The 16,936-nt window shown below is 45.5% G+C and overlaps 1 protein-coding gene and 1 pseudogene across 1 annotated transcript in view; both read right to left on the bottom strand.

Moving 5' to 3' along the window:
* LOC119869150 (immunoglobulin lambda-1 light chain-like) overlaps nt 1-16,936 on the bottom strand; it is a 1,083,218-nt gene that overhangs the window by 1,030,865 nt on the left and 35,417 nt on the right. The gene's annotated exons all lie outside the window — the stretch shown is intronic.
* LOC119877619 lies at nt 1,640-2,121 on the bottom strand (annotated as a pseudogene).

Below are 16,936 nucleotides of genomic sequence, written 5' to 3'. Positions count from 1 at the left end.
ATGTTGCAAAGAATGTGGAGAAAGGAGAACTCTCTTGCACTGTTGGTGGGAATTCAAGCTGTTACAGCCACTCTGGGAAACAGTGCAGAGGATTCTCAAGAAGGTAAAAATAGAGCTACCCTACCTCCCAGTAATTACACTACTGGGTATTGGGGGCAACCACTGGGGGCAGCCCAGAGATCCAGATGTAGTGAAATTATGGGATGCCTGCATCCCAGTGTTCATAGCAGCAATGTCCACAATAGCTAAACTGTGGAAGGAGCCACCATATCCTTTGACAAATGAATGGATAAAGGGGATATATACAATGCAATATTACTCAGCCGTCAGAAAGGATGAATTACCTAAAATTTATGTTGACCTGATGGAACTGGAAGGTATTTTGCCGAGTGAAATAAGTCGATTGGAGAAAGACAATCATCAAATGGTTTCACTCATATGTGGAATATAAGAAATAGTGAACAGGACTATAAGGGAAAGGAGCAAAACTGGGTGGTGGGAAGTTTGGGAAGAAGACAAACCATAAGAGTCCTGACTCTGGGAAACAAACAAAGGGTTGCAGAAGGGGAGGAGAGTAGGGGACAGGGTGACTGGGTGAGAAGCACTAAGGAGGGCATTGATGGGATGGGCACTGGTGTTATATGTTGACAAATTGAGTTTAAATAAATAATTTTTAAAAGATTATTATGCCTGGGTGGCTCAGGTGGTAAATGGTCTGCTTTCAGCTCAAGACATGATGCTGGGGTCCTGATATCCAGCCCAGCATAGGGCTACCTACTGAGCAAGGAATCCTTTGTCCCTCTCCGTCAGCTCCCCATTATCTCATGACATCTCTCTCTTTCAGATAAATACATAAAATATTTTCTGTGTTGAGTGTACACATTTAGGGATGCCTAGGTGGTTCATAGTTTGAGCGTCTGCCTTTGGCTCAGGGCATGATCCTAGAATCCCGAGATGTAGTCCCACATCAGGCTCCCTACAGTGGGTTTGCTTCTCCCTCTGACTATGTCTCTGTCTCTCTCTGTGTAGCACTCATGAATAAATAAATAAATTTTTTGAAAAAATAAATATACATCTGTAGGAGCTCCTTGTTAGCTCACTCACTGGAGGGTGGGATTCTTGATCTCAGTTGTAGGTTTGAGCCCGATGCTGGATGTAGAGGTTTTTGAAAACTAAAATCTTAGAAAAAGAAAAATATATAAATATAAGTGTAATATTTCCTAAAACATAGTATGCTGGTGTGTGCTATTGTCTGTACGGATTTCATCTATACTACACATTTTATGAGCAAGAAAGTATTAGTGATGTTAAGATTTTAGTATTAATAAACATTTTATCTAACAGTTTAGAGGGTCCACGGATACTGTCTTTAAGAAAGCAAAGAGTTACAGGGAGGCACATTTTCATGCCAGCATCCCCGAGGAATATGCTCTACTGTGGTCACCAGTAAAGGGATTCAGTACCTTAGGGCCTGTGTCCCTGCTTGGGAGCTATGGCCCCAGGTCTGTGGCCCACCTCCTCATCTGTCTCTGTCACTGTGCTTAGCATCACTGTCATGCACCTGACTGTAAGCTCCACAGATGCTTCTCAATGAGAGGACTAGATAAAAGGACCCAGGGGTTTTTGTTTCACTTCCTCCTTATCTGAGATGTTGTGGGTAAGTGAGGCTGCTCCCACTGCCATGTTGTATACCACAGTAGTAGTCAGTCTCATCCTCAGGATGGGCTCCTGTGATGGTGAGGGCAGCTTTGTTCCCACAGATGGATCCAGAGAAGCGATCAGGGACCCCAGAGGGGCGGCTGTTTGTGTCATAGATAATCATGCGAGGAGCCTGCCCTGGGGTCTGCTGGGACCAGCTGGGGTATTTATTGTAGTGACTGACCCAGAGCTGAGGCCACAAGTGAGTGTGACTGTCCCTCCTCTAGACACTGACAGTGATGGGTCCTGGGTCACCACAATCTGAGAATCAGCTTCTAAAACGAAAAAAAAGAGAAAGGTGCTATTATGGGAGACAAGGGTCACATGAATCCCTGCTTCTCTGTGCCTCCAACAGATGCAGAATCCATTTCCCTGACCTGAGCCATAAGCAAGGAGCCTGAGGAAAAGAACCATCCAGGCCATGGTGGGGACCTTCACTGGAGGTGGGCTCCATAGTCTCTTTGGCTGGAAAAGGCTGTCCGAGAACATTTCCATGACTCCAGACCTATGAGAATAAGCAAGTGCTTTATGCAAAGCAGCTTTCTCTCTCTCCCTGCCCCACGGTCACCAGCAAGTCACCTGGGAGATCTTGAATGGGACAGATTCTGGGACCTCACACACACAAATGTCTGCAGGGTGACCTGGGACACAGACTGGCAGGAAGACATCTATCTCCAAATCAACGACCTATGACCCTGGTGACCTCCATCCCAAAGTTCCTCTCTGAGAATCCTGACACCTGTATGAAGAGATGGATACATTCTCCAACTCCTGGCCCAGCCTCTAAATCACATCAGCTTTAAACCCTGTCTGGAACATTTTCTTCCCTCCCCAGGGACATTGCTCCTTGTCTCTGGAGGATCCTAGCAGTCACTCCTCCAGCCATGAGGACACTGGGAATCTCAGAGTCCTTGTGACAGATGTAACGATGGTGCTCTCCTCTTTGTTAATCAGGGACCATGTATGCAGTAGTCCAGGGAGAGCTGACCAAGGATGTCTCTTTATCAGAAATGAACCCAACACTCTGTGAACAAGTGATCCTCATGGTCCATTTTGAACTCCATTTCCCATTGTGTTTTGCTGAGGATCAGAGGGTCCTGAAGGCTGTGGAAGGAACTTGGAGACTGAGGACTGGCAGGAGCATAAGGAGTCTTCAGGAACAGGGGAAGATGAAGCTCAGGCCATGTGTTTGCCCAAGTGTTAGATACCAAAATGCCTGCCATTCATTTTGTAACTACTTGCAAATTGTTGGTTTGATAAATCATGCATGTTCCTTTTTCCTTTCTCTTCATGTTTTAGAGCCTGAACTCATATCAGAGAAAAGCAATCATACTCATGATCTTCCAGTTAAACTAAGGCATCCCTGACACTTTAGAAAACAATAGGTAATTTCACATCTATCAAATTTTGAGATGAGGAATGATATTCATACAAAGAAAAAAGAAAGAATGGGGAAATCTAAAAACACAAACACTATTTATTTCCATATATAACTATAAAGTAGTGACATAGGGGGATCCCTGGGTGGCACAGCAGTTTGGCGCCTGCCTTTGGCCCAGGGCGGGATCCTGGAGACCCGGGATCGAGTCCCACATCGGGCTCCGGGTGCATGGAGCCTGCTTCTCCCTCTGCCTGTGTCTTTGCCTCTCTCTCTCTGTGACTATCATAAGTAAATTAAAAAAAATTAAAAAAAAATAAAGTAGTGACATATACGAGAAAGTCCAGTAAGAACAAGTGAAATGATGGCAGACAAAGGACTCAGGCACTTAGTCCCTATTTCATCAAGAGCACAATTGGAAGTCATAGTATGAGCAAGGGTCCCTGAGGGTGGCCACCTGGACACATTGCCCCAGGCCTTCCCCAGACAGCAGTGTCCTATTGACTTTCCAGTGGGGAAGATCTGGGTGTGGATCTGCAGCCAGAGCAGAATGGAGGGATTTTTTTAATAATAAATTTATTTTTTATTGGTGTTCAATTTGCCAACATACAGAACAACACCCAGTGCTCATCCCGTCAAGTGCCCCCCTCAGTGCCCATCACCCATTCACCCCCACTCCCCTCCCCCCTCCCCTTCCACCACCCCCAGTTCGTTTCCCAGAGTTAGGAGTCTTTATGTTCTGTCTCCCTTTCTGACATTTCCCACCCATCTCCTCTCCCTTCCCTTCTATTCCCTTTCACTATTATATTATGCTGAGTGAAATGAGTCAATCGGAGAAGGACAAACATCATATGTTGTCATTCATTTGGGGAATATAAATATAAATAAAGAATGGAGGGATTGATAGACTGGAGACAGAATCACCCAAGTGCCCAAGAGTCCTCACAGGAAGGAAGGTGATAGAGCAACGCCCCCGTGGGTCCTGAGTGATTCTACATGAGTCAGGCAGGAGCTTCCTCTGGGCAGTTCTTGTACCTCTGAGAGGACATATTGATGCAGGCCAACCAGGGCGCTCTAGAGATCACTGTGTCCCTGTGGTGCGTCTTGTCACATCACTGTTCTCTCCCACAGGGCACGAAATATAGTTCATCTTGAATTAACTGGGGAGTCACTGTAATCATCCAGCCTCCCTCACCTTGAAGGGAGCCCTGAGCCTCCCCTAGAACCTGTCTCAGGCATCCTCAAGGCTTCCCAGGTCAAATAAATCCTTTCCTACTGGGAAGGTCTGGAGCCACTGGTGAGCACAAGGATTGGAGACTGGGTGTGGAGAACCCAGGGCCCAGGAGCCCCTCTCAAAGTTGGAAGATGCAGACAGAAACCCTGTCCCCCGCTGGCTCTAGGGTGATGCAGGCTGTCCCTGGGGAGAGCTGTCTTTGGGCTGTGCAGCTCATCTCGGAAGGACCATGCTGATGCACTCCATTCATGAGGGTCTATGGTACCCAGTAGTCCCATCAGTGGGACAAAGTGTGAGCAGATAAAACTACAGGGTGCCCAGTATGTAAATAACAACAAAAACAGTGAGATATAGGTTTCCTGACACAAGAGAAGTCATTTTAGTCCCCAGCTATATTCTGGGATCTCTGTCCTAGTGTTTCTCTGTTCCCAGCACACATCTTGCAGATCTACCTAAGAATTAAAAAGAAATACAAAACAAACAAACAATACAAAACCCAATCAATACTTGAGGATTTTAACAGGACAAAGAGAATGGGGACCTGACAGTTTCTACCAGGCCAGGAGAGATCCTGACCACATCAGAGAACACAAATCACTGTTGAACCCACCAGTGCTGATTCAAAGGAAACCAGGCTTTGCACTCCTTACCCCAAATGAGGAGCCCAAACCCTTTCTGGTTTACACTGGCTCTGAGAGCAGGTCCTTAGCGCCTTCCCCCCTGTGGGACAGTGACCTCTGCTTCACTCCTGAACAAAAGAAACTATTTGGGCAGCCCAGGGTGGCTCAGCTGTTTCACACTGCCTGCAGCCTGGAGCATGATCCTGGACTCCAGGATGGAGTCCCAAGTCGGGTCCCTGCATCGAGCCCCCTTTTCTCTCTTCCTGTTTCTCTGCCTCTCTCTGTCTCTCTGTTTCTCTGTCTCTCTCTCTGTCTCTGTCTCTCTCTCTGTCTCTCATGAATAATAAACAAAATCTTAAAAAAAGAAGCTATTTAACGTTTCTCCATACTTGATCCCTGCAAAACTCACAATCTGTCATTGAACACTCTTATACTTTTATAACAATATATTTATTAGCACAAGGGTTTAAGATTCTGTTTTTCTATAAGATGATATAACTGGAAACATCGGTTATATTATCAAGATGGTTTTTTAATTTAATTTTTAATAGACTATTTTTAGAATAGCTTTATTTTCACAGAAATACTGAGTAAAAGACACCAAGATTTCCCATATTCTCCCTGTCTCACACATGCATAACCCCTCCTTGCTATTGACATCCCCCATAAGAATTGTATATTTGTTACAATTGATGAACCAACACTAACACATTATTATCACCCAAAGCCCATACTTTACATTAGGGCTGACTCTTCATGAGCGAACATTCCATGAATTTGGACAAATGTAGAATGACAGGTACCCATCATTATTTTATGCTACAAAGCATTTTCATTGCCCTAGAAATACTCTATAACCTCCCCCCTCTAACCTTGGCCACCATTGATCTTTTTATTATCTCCATAGTTTTGTCTTTACTAAAATGTCATATAGTTGGAATCACATAGTATGTAGCCTTCTCAGATTGGCTTCTTTCACTTATTAATATGCATTTAAACTTTCTTCATATCTTTTCATGGCTTCATAGCTCATTTCTTTTTAGTACCGAAAAATATTCCATTATCTGGATGTACCACAGTTCATTTATCCATTCATCTACTAAAGGACATCTTGGTTACTTTCAAGTTTTGACAATAATTTTTTTAATAATAAATTTATTTTTTATTGGTGTTCAATTTGCCAACATACAGAATAACACCCAGTGCTCATCCCATCAAGTGCCCCCTCAGTGCCCGTCACCCACTCACCCCCAGCCCCAGCCATCCTCCGATTCCACCACTCCCAGTTCGTTTCCCAGAGTTAGGAGTCTCTCATGTTCTGTCTCCCTTTCTGATATTTCCCACTCACTTTTCTCTTTCCCGTTTATTCCCTTTCACTATTTTTTATATTCTCCAAATGAATGAGACCATATAATGTTTGTCCTCCTCCAATTGACTTATTTCACTCAGCATAATATCCTCCAGTTCCATCCACATTGAAGCAAACGGTGGGTATTTGTCACTTCTAATGGCTGAGGAATATTCCATTGTATACGTAGACCACATCTTCTTTATCCATTCATCTTTCGATGGACACTGAGGCTCCTTCCACAGTTTGGCTCTTGTGGATATTGCTGCTATAAACGTCGGGATGCAGGTGTCCCGGTGTTTCATTGCATCTGTATCTTTGGGGTAAATCCCCAGCAGTGCGATTGCTGGGTCGTAGGGCAGATCTATTTTTAACTCTGAGGAACCTCCACACAGTTTTCAGGAGTGGCTGCTCCATTTCACATTCCCCCCAACAGTGTAAGAGGGCTCCCCTTTCTCCGCATCCTCTCCAACATTTGTTGTTTCCTGACTTATTAATTTTCCCTATTCTCACTTGTGTAAGGTGGTATCTCATTGTGGTTTTTATTTGTATTTCCCTGATGGCAAGTGATGCAGAGCATTTTCTCATGTGCGTGTTGGCCATGTCTTGACTAGAATGTCATACTTGTTTTATATATAAATATTTTCTTTTATTTGAAACGCCCTTGGACGTTGTGGTTCAATTCCAGGAAAGGCTCCAACACATCACAATGACTGAGCCCTCAGCCCAGGGGACACACTCTGTCATCCTAAGGGGCTCAGGTACAGTTTCTTTGCTCCTTTTTCAAACTTCCTGTTCACACTCCCTCAGGTCCCCACCTTCCTGTCCTCCCCCTTTGGGGACAAGGGCCACACACCTTGGAGAAGTGGATGGGATGATATTCCCCTGTGAGATCTGTCATGGACCCCAGACTCCTAGAAGACATTCTCTGCCTGCACGAGGGTTCTGTGACTCTGGTGTACAGTTTACTGAATTGTGACCACACAGCAGTGTGGTGTGGACGCTGACACAGGGCCCCATAGGAGAGTGACATCACCACAAATACCGTCACCTCACACACTCACCTTCCTCCTTCCTCCACATGCTGTCAGTCACTGGTGTCCTTACCACCTCTAGATTCCCGCCTCTTCCAAAATACAATGAAATTCCCATGATGTGGAATTTAGCCTTTTATATGTTATTCATCCTGAGGAAATTTGCAGTTAATATTCATGCATGTTTTTGAACTTAAGAAATTATTTCTTTAAATGTTGACTACTATCACCCTCTCCGACTATACATCAGTTTGGATTAAATCTTCCTTACTTCAAGTCTGGTCATTTTATAAAAATCTGGTATAAAAAAAGTGTGCAGATTTATAATTGCTTTGAATTGTGTTGATTATGAATAAAGTTTCCATAAACATTCACATGGGGATTTTTCTCTAGAAAGCTTCTTTTTTTACCTTTTATAATTCTGAGTGTGGCATTGATTTATGTGTTCCATGTCATCATCAAATAATAAGAACTCATCCTCTGGTTGAAGCTAAGGCAATAGTGATCCCAGCTGCAAAAAGAGCTGACATGTGCATCAGCAGAACAGGGATGAGGAAGAAGGACCATGATAGCTTCATGACCTAAGATTATTTCTTTTACTGAGAAATCAGAAGATCCCAAGTGAATGTACACTAGCCTAAAAGAACCTGTCCCTGATCATGAGGACAAAACTGTCTCTTTCCTTTGACACCTTCTGTGCACAATGGGATACTCTGAGTTACTCTGAGGTCAGAGATGATTAAGCAAGTGACATTCCCGGGAGGTCCCCCAAATGCACCTGGGATCAGGGCATCAACTGAAGAATCAGCAGAAACCCAGGGGGAGCCTAAGCAGGCAGCTGCTGGGGCACTCACTCACTTTGCAGTCGGGTAAGTAGGTTTTTGTCTCACTACCCCACAGGCCTGGAGGACCGTGGGAGCTTTGAGACTACTGTCGTATGTTGAGCAGTAATAATCAGCCTCGTCCTCAGCCTGGAGCCCAGAGATGGTCAGGGTGGCTGTGCTGCCTGACCTGGAGCCAGAGAATCGATCAGGGACCCCCAACGGTCGGTTACTACTACCATAGATGATGGTTCTGGGGCCTGATCCTGGGAGCTGTTGGTACCAGCCTACACTATATGTACCAATGTTGGAGCTGCTTCCAGTGCAGATGGTGACCCTCTGACCCAGGGAACCAGACACTGAGGCCGGCTGAGTTAGCACAGACTGGGCCCAGGAACATGTAAGAAGGAGAGAAATAGACAGGATGATGCTGTATCCTGGACCCCACATGTCCTCCCAGGGCCCCTCCACTTGTCCCACCTGTGCAGTGAGTGAGGAGGGTGAGGAGGAGACGGGACCAGCCCATGGTGGAGGTCATCACTGATTCTGTCTTCAGTGGCCCCTCAGCTGAGCAGAGCCTCCCCTCATCTCTCCCTTCCCCTCTTCATCCTCTGAGAGAGGGAGGGGCCCTTCCTTGCAAATGAGACCCCAGCTCTCTTAACCCTCCCTGGCCCTGGGTCAGGTCCCTCTGTCTGAGGATGTCAGGGGGGTGGGCAGAGGAGGGGCTGTTTGGGGCTGGGGTGTGGTTAGGGAGGTCCCCGCTGTGAGTCCAGAGCAGAGGCCACAGTCAGTGCCAGGAGGTCTTTCCAGCTCTGATCAAGCCTGACCCCTCATAAATATGCCTCAATCGCCTTGTGGCATCCTGACACCACCTCACCCTGCATGACATGGGGATCAGTTGGCCATAGGACTCAGGTCCTGTCTCCAGAGCTCTATCCACTCTCCTCGTATGATCTGGACATGTCTCCCCACATGTGGTCTCCCATGACTGCGGCATAGACTTTAGGCTACACTCTCATTTCTTGGTGTGAGGGACTACTAGGTTGCTCAGTGGTTAAGCATCTGTCTTTGGCTCAGGGCATGAACCTGGAGTTCTGGGATCAAGCCCCCCATCCGGCTCTGTGCAGGGAGCCTGCTTCTCCCTCTGCCTATGTCTCTCTCTCTCTGTGTGTCTCTCTCTCTGTCTCTCTCTCTCGGTCTCTCTCTCTCTGTGTCTCTGCCACAGATCCCTTGGTTTTTCTTGGGCTGCTCAGGACTGAGGTGGTGTCACTACACCAATTCGACTGACATCACTGTCACATCAAGAGGACTGAAGGGTCCCCATAAACAAATGGCCTCTTCTGCGCAGGATACTTAGACCTTCCTCCTATATGATGACCCTGGTTGCAGCCCTCTCCTTCTCTGAGTTTTCTGAAATACTGAAGACCCAGGGAGCAAGATTTTCCAGGTTGTGGGGGAAGCCCTTGTGTGCTTTCCTAGAAAGGTTACACTTAACATCGTTGTCGTCTCTCACTGTTTTTTGACCTGTTTTAAACTTAGTTTAAATAAATAAAACGTTTTTTAAAAAGGAATGATTTTGGCCTTCATTTAAACAGACATTTATAAACATTTTATTTTTTTTATTTTTTTATTTTTTTTTTAATTTTTTTTTTATTTATTTATGATAGTCACAGAGAGAGAGAGAGAGAGGCAGAGACACAGGCAGAGGGAGAAGCAGGCTCCATGCACTGGGAGCCTGATGTGGGATTCGATCCCGGGTCTCCAGGATCGCGCCCTGGGCCAAAGGCAGGCGCCAAACCGCTGCGCCACCCAGGGATCCCTATAAACATTTTATAAAATGATTTGTCTCTTTTTTTAACCTCATGGGTCTGATCATGCAGGCAGGAAAACCTGAAGTGGTGCCCATGAGCCCCCATGAGGACCCTGTTGTATGAACTTCACAGCCATATGAGTGCTGGAATTCCCATACACAGACGAGCTTCCTGGATAAAAATTCCAGGTCCCACTCATATCTGGGGTGGGCAAAGCTGGGGCCTGGGTCCAGCATGTTCAGGACAGAGCAATTGTTAATTCAGCCCCCCATGAGTAGGAGAATGAATTTCTATTGGCAAAAAGCACCTGGACCCAGGGTTGTTGTCAAGGTCACCTGTGAGTGGTTAGAGTAGAAATGAGGGGCCATGTCCCTGAGGTCACAGACCCTGTGGCTCCTACTTGGAACAGATGAATTAGCAGAGGTCCAGCCTGGCTGGATGTGTGCCTGTTGAGACTGTGGGAGGGAAAGCCCAGCCATAGAGCATAGGGAGGGTGAGTCCCACATCCTCAGGGGGCTTGACCTCTGGTGGAGCAGCCCTGCGGCTGGGGTCCCAGAATCAATATACTGATTAGCCTCAGGCGCTGATTGGAGCCCAGAAATGGTGGGGGGCTGAGCTGCCTGTGGGGACAGAGAGTTTCCCTAGGAATCCTGATGATCAGCATTGTCCCAAGGAACAGGTATTCAGAGAATATCCTGGCTGCCCAGGTGACACGACCACAGTCCCATGTGTTCCCTGCTACTAGAGATTGTGCCTTCTGGAGACTGTGACACCAAGGATAGCGGTGAGCACAGAGGAGCCTAAATTTTGGATGGATGGAGAAGCCCAAAAACTGCAGAGCTCAGGACAATATACAACCAGAGATGAGACAACTGTGATTGTGAATGTGTGTGTGTCTGCATGTTTGTGCACACACGACCCAAAATTAGGCCATGTGGCCCTCATTCCCTTCTAAGCCTTCTCAACACACTGGGGGATTGCCCTTTATTTCAGGCCCTGGAGCCCGGATTTCAAGGCCCATGTCTCAAAGTCCTTCACCCTGAGAGAGGATTGATCCAGGCAGTGAGGACTCATATGAGAGCAGCCCTGTAATAACATCCCTGAATCAGACGTGCAGGTGCTGATGAGTGACAGAAATAGGAAGGAGAATGTAGGGTGTCACATGCAGCCCCAATTTCTTTTCATTCTTCTCCTCATAGATGGACTCTGGGGACTCGAAACTTCAGCAAATTCATTTCTCGTTTTCTCTGAAATCCTGAGGTGGAGACAAAGCTCAGACCTGAAGAACTAGTGGGAGAGAGAAGCCTGAGGGACAGAGGAACAGAGGGGAGAAGAGGAGGGAGTGGTGGGGGTGTTGTCAGGGAGAATCTGCAGGACCTGGTCCAAATTCACGAGTGTCTGGTTCAGAGAGACTGTCTGTGACCAGGGTTATAGACAGTGTTTCAACTGTGGGTACATCAGGAGTGACAAAGGTCACACTTTATGGAATGAGATGATAGAACTGATTGTGGATGAATATTTGCTGGGCAGAAGGTTCAGTTGCAGACACAGTATTTATCCCTGTCCATCTTCTCCAGCCCCAAAGGGGGTGTGCAGTTGGGCTTTGATTCTTCATCGCTTCCTGTCTTCCTCAGATGTCCTGTGATGTGTCACTTTGCAGACATCCCTTAGTATTTGTCTTCTGTGTTTGAATCCAGACCTTCTGGGGCACTGGGGTGGCTCAGTGGTTGAGCGTCTGTCTTCACCTCAGGTTGTCTTCTCAGGTCCAGGGATGGAGTCCTGAATCAGGAACCCCACGGGGAGCCTGCTTCTCCCTCTGCCTATGTCTCTGCCTCTCTCCGTGTTGCAAATAAATAAATAAATAAATAAATATTAAAAAAAAACAAAGAACCCAGACCTTCCTACATATATGTGCCCCTGCATGTATCTCCAGGTAATATTCTCTGAGAAGTAGCTCCATACCATGTCTGTGGGTCCAGGGGTCTTTGTCTCACGTCTTTCTTATGTGAGACGCTGTGAGTATCAGGAGCTGCTCCCTCTGCCATGGTCTGTAGCACAGTGACAGTCAGCCTCGTCCTCAGGCTGAACCCCAGAGATGAGCAGGAGCCCTGCATTGGCTGAGGTGTCCTTGGAGCCTGAGAAGAGGCTGGGGACCTGAGGCCCTGGTGAGTCTCAGTAGACCATCAACAGGTACTCAGGAGGCCTCCTGGCTGCTGGAACCAGCGTATGGCCACCGCTTCAGCCGCTGCTCATGGTGCAGGTGAGTCTGGCTGTTGTTCCCAGGGATGCAGAGAGGGAGGTCGCTGGGTCAGCACAGGCTGGGATGGGGAACCTGCAGACACATTCATGGGTGATGGATCAGGGGCCAGACTGAATTTCCTCAAACCTCTAAGCTAGACCAGCTGACATAGGCTGACAGTGGCTCTGTTTCCTTGAGGTCAGTCCTGACCTGTGCATTGACAGAGTAGAATGAACATTAAAGATCCCAGGGCAGGGTGACACAGTCCATGGTCCCCTCCATGGGGCTGGGCTGTGCCAGGCCTCCTCTTCTCCTCCACCCTCTGCCACAGGAGGGGCTGTCCATGTACATGGGCTCCACCCACTGACTGCCCAACTCCTCCCCAGGCCCTGATCCTGGAGCTCTGCTCACGCCACACACTGAGGAGGATGGAGATGGCTTCAGTTCCGGAGAGAGCCCTGGGGGGAGGCACCTGCTGAGACCACACACATGTCCCCATGGGAGACTGCCAGGCCAGAGGGGCCACAGATGCTGAGTCCCCATCAGGGAGCTCAGAACCCAGTTCTCAGGCTCAGGCACCCTGAGTGAAGGGTCCTCACTGAGCAGCCCTGTAGTGACCACAGGGCAGTTCGTCAGCACCCCCTCCTGATTAGAGGGCACACACTTCTGCAAGGCCAAAGCCCTGAGAGCCCAGCTGGTTTCCAGGGCTCACCAGTTCCCTCTCTATTGACATGTCCAAGTCTGACTCTGAGAATGGGTTCTTTTTTTTTTAATTTATTTTTATTGGTGTTCAATTTACTAACATACAGAATAACCCCCAGTGTCCTCACCCATTCACTCCCACCCCCCGCCCTCCTCCCCTTCTACCACCCCTAGTTCGTTTCCCAGAGTTAGCAGTCTTTACGTTCTGTATCCCTTTCTGATATTTCCCACACCTTTCTTCTCCCTTCCCTTATATTCCCTTTCACTATTATTTATATTCCCCAAATGAATGAGAACATATAATGTTTGTCCTTCTCCGACTGACTTACTTCACTCAGCATAATACCCTCCAGTTCCATCCACGTTGAAGCAAATGGTGGGTATTTGTCATTTCTAATAGCTGAGTAATATTCCATTGTATACATAAACCACATCTTCTTTATCCATTCATCTTTTGTTGGACACAGAGGCTCCTTCCACAGTTTGGCTATCGTGGCCATTGCTGCTATAAACATCGGGGTGCAGGTGTCCCGGCGTTTCATTGCATTTGTATCTTTGGGGTAAATCCCCAACAGTGCAATTGCTGGGTCGTAGGGCAGGTCTATTTTTAACTGTTTGAGGAACCTCCACACAGTTTTCCACAGTGGCTGCACCAGTTCACATTCCCAACAACAGTGTAAGAGGGTTCCCTTTTCTCCGCATCCTCTCCAACATTTGTTGTTTCCTGTCTTGTTAATTTTCCCCATTCTCACTGGTGTGAGGTGGTATCTCATTGTGGTTTTGATTTGTATTTCCCTGATGGCAAGTGATGCAGAGCATTTTCTCATATGCATGTTGGCCATGTCTATGTCTTCCTCTGTGAGATTTCTGTTCATGTCTTTTGCCCATTTCATGATTGGATTGTTTGTTTCTTTGGTGTTGAGTTTAAGAAGTTCTTTATAGATCTTGGAAAGTAGCCCTTTATGTGATTTGTCATTTGCAAATATCTTCTCCCATTCTGTAGGTTGTCTTTTAGTTTTGTCGACTGTATCCTTTGATGTGCAAAAGCTTCTTATCTTGATGAAGTCCCAATAGTTCATTTTTGCTTTTGTTTCTTTTGCCTTCGTGGATGTATCTTGCAAGAAGTTACTATGGCCGAGTTCAAAAAGGGTGTTGCCTGTGTTCTTCTCTAGGATTTTGATGGAATCTTGTCTCACATTTAGATCTTTCATCCTTTTTGAGTTTATCTTTGTGTATGGTGAAAGAGAGTGGTCTAGTTTCATTCTTCTGCATGTGGATGTCCAATTTTCCCAGCACCATTTATTGAAGAGACTGTCTATCTTCCAGTGGATAGTCTTTCCTCCTTTATCGAATATTAGTTGACCAAAAAGTTCAGGGTCCACTTCTGGATTCTCTCGTCTGTTCCACTGATCTATGTGTCTGTTTTTGTGCCAGGACCACCCTGTCTTGATGACCACAGCTTGTAGTACAACCTGAAATCTGGCATTGTGATGCCCCCAGATATGGTTTTCTTTTTTAAAATTCCCCTGGCTATTCGGGGTCTTTTCCGATTCCACACAAATCTTAAAATAATTTGTTCTAACTCTCTGAAGAAAGTCCATGGTATTTTGATAGGGATTGCATTAAACGTGTATGTTGCTCTGGGTAACATTGACATTTTCACAATATTAATTCTGCCAATCCATGAGCATTGAATGTTTTTCCATCTCTTTGTGTCTTCCTCAATTTCTTTCAGAAGTGTTCTATAGTTTTGAGGGTATAGATCCTTTATATCTTTGGTTAGGTTTATTCCTAGGTATCTTATGCTTTTGGGTGCAATTGTAAATGGGATTGGCTCCTTAATTTCTCTTTCTTCAGTCTCATTGTTAGTGTATAGAAATGCCACTGATTTCTGGGCATTGATTTTGTATCCTGCCACGCTACGAATTGCTGTATGAGTTCTAGCAATCTTGGGGTGGAGACTTTTGGGTTTTCTATGTAGAGTATCATGTCATCAGCGAAGAGGGAGAGTTTGACTTCTTCTTTACCAATTTGAATGCCTTTAATGTCTTTTTGTTGTCTGACGGCTGAGGCTAGGACTTCCAGTACTATGTTGAACAGCAGTGGTGAGAGTGGACATCCCTGTCTTGTTCCTGATCTTAGGAGAAAGGCTCCCAGTGCTTCCTCATTGAGGATGATATTTGCTGTGGGCTTTTCATAGATGGCTTTTAAGATGTTGAGGAATGTTCCCTCTATCCCTACACTCTGAAGAGTTTTGATCAGGAATGGATGCTGTATTTTGTCAAATGCTTTATCTGCATCTAATGAGAGGATCATATGGTTCTTGGTTTTTCTCTTGCTGATATGATGACTCACACTGATTGTTTTACGGGTGTTGAACCAGCCTTGTGTCCCAGGGATAAACCCTCTTGGTCGTGGCGAATAATTTTCTTAATGTACTGTTGGATCCTCTTGGCCAGTATCTTGTTGAGAATTTTTGCATCCATGTTCATCAGGGATATTGGTCTGTAATTCTCCTTTTTGGTGGGGTCTTTGTCTGGCTTTGGAATTAAGGTGATGCTGGCTTCATAGAACGAATTTGGAAGTACTCCATCTCTTTCTATCTTTCCAAACAGCTTTAGGAGAATAGGTATGGTTTCTTCTTTAAACGTTTGATAAAATTCCCCTGGGAAGCCATCTGGCCCTGGACTCTTGTGTCTTGGGAGGTTTTTGATGACTGCTTCAATTTCCTCCCTGGTTATTGGCCTGTTCAGGTTTTCTATTTCTTCCTGTTCCAGTTTTGGTAGTTTGTGGCTTTCCAGGAATGCGTCCATTTCTTCTAGATTGCCTAATTTATTGGCGTATAGCTGTTCATAATATGTTTTTAAAATCGTTTGTATTTCCTTGGTGTTGGTAGTGATCTCTCCTTTCTCATTCATGATTTTATTAATTTGAGTCTTCTCTCTCTTCTTTTTAATAAGGCTGGCTAATGGTTTATCTATCTTATTAATTCTTTCAAAGAACCAACTCCTGGTTCTGTTGATCTGTTCCACAGTTCTTCTGGTCTCGATTTCGTTGAGTTCTGCTCGAATCTTTATTAACTCCCTTCTTCTCTTGGGTGTAGGATCTATTTGCTGTTTTTTCTTTAGCTCCTTTATGTGCAAGTTTAGCTTTTGTATTTGAGTTCTTTCCAGTTTTTGAATGGATGCTTGTGTTGCGATGTATTTCTCCCTTAGGACTGCTTTTGCTGCATCCCAAAGATTTTGAACGGTTGTATCTTCATTCTCATTAGTTTCCATGAATCTTTTTAATTCTTCCTTAATTTCCTGGTTGACCCTTTTATCTTTTAGCAGGAGATGGTCCTTAACCTCCACGTGTTTGAGGTCCTTCCAAACTTCTTGTTGTGATTTAGTTCTAATTTCAAGGCATTATGGTCTGGGGAATATCCAGGGGACAATCCCAATTTTTTTTATATCGGTTCAGACCCGATTTGTGACCCAATATGTGGTCTATTCTGGAGAAAGTTCCATGTGCGCTTGAGAAGAATGTGTATTCAGTTGAGTTTGGATGTAAAGTTCTGTAGATATCTGTGAAATCCATCTGGTCCAGTGTATCATTTAAAGCTCTCGCTTCTTTGGAGATGTTGTGCTTAGAAGACCTATCGAGTATAGGAAGAGCTAGATTGAAGTCACCAAGTATAAGTGTATTATTATCTAAGTATTTCTTCACTTTCGTTAATAATTGATTTATATATTTGGCAGCTCCCACATTCGGAGCATATATATTGAGGATTGTTAAGTCCTCTTGTTGAATAGATCCTTTAAGTATGATATAGTGTCCCTCTTCATCTCTCACTACAGTCTTTGGGGTAAATTTTAGTTTATCTGATATAAGGATGGCTACCCCTGCTTTCTTTTGAGGACCATTCGAATGGTAAATGGTTCTCCAACCTTTTATTTTCAGGCTGTAGGTGTCCTTCTGTCTAAAATGAGTCTCTTGTAGACAGCAAATAGATGGGTCCTGCTTTTTTATCCAGTCTGAAACCCTGCGCCTTTTGATGGGGTCAGTAAGC

Source organism: Canis lupus, chromosome 26, assembly GCF_011100685.1.
Source record: "Canis lupus familiaris isolate Mischka breed German Shepherd chromosome 26, alternate assembly UU_Cfam_GSD_1.0, whole genome shotgun sequence".
In the NCBI taxonomy this organism is placed as follows: domain Eukaryota; kingdom Metazoa; phylum Chordata; class Mammalia; order Carnivora; family Canidae; genus Canis; species Canis lupus.
Note: the sequence above shows the minus strand (reverse complement) of the source record. Positions and strands in the feature narration are given on the sequence as shown.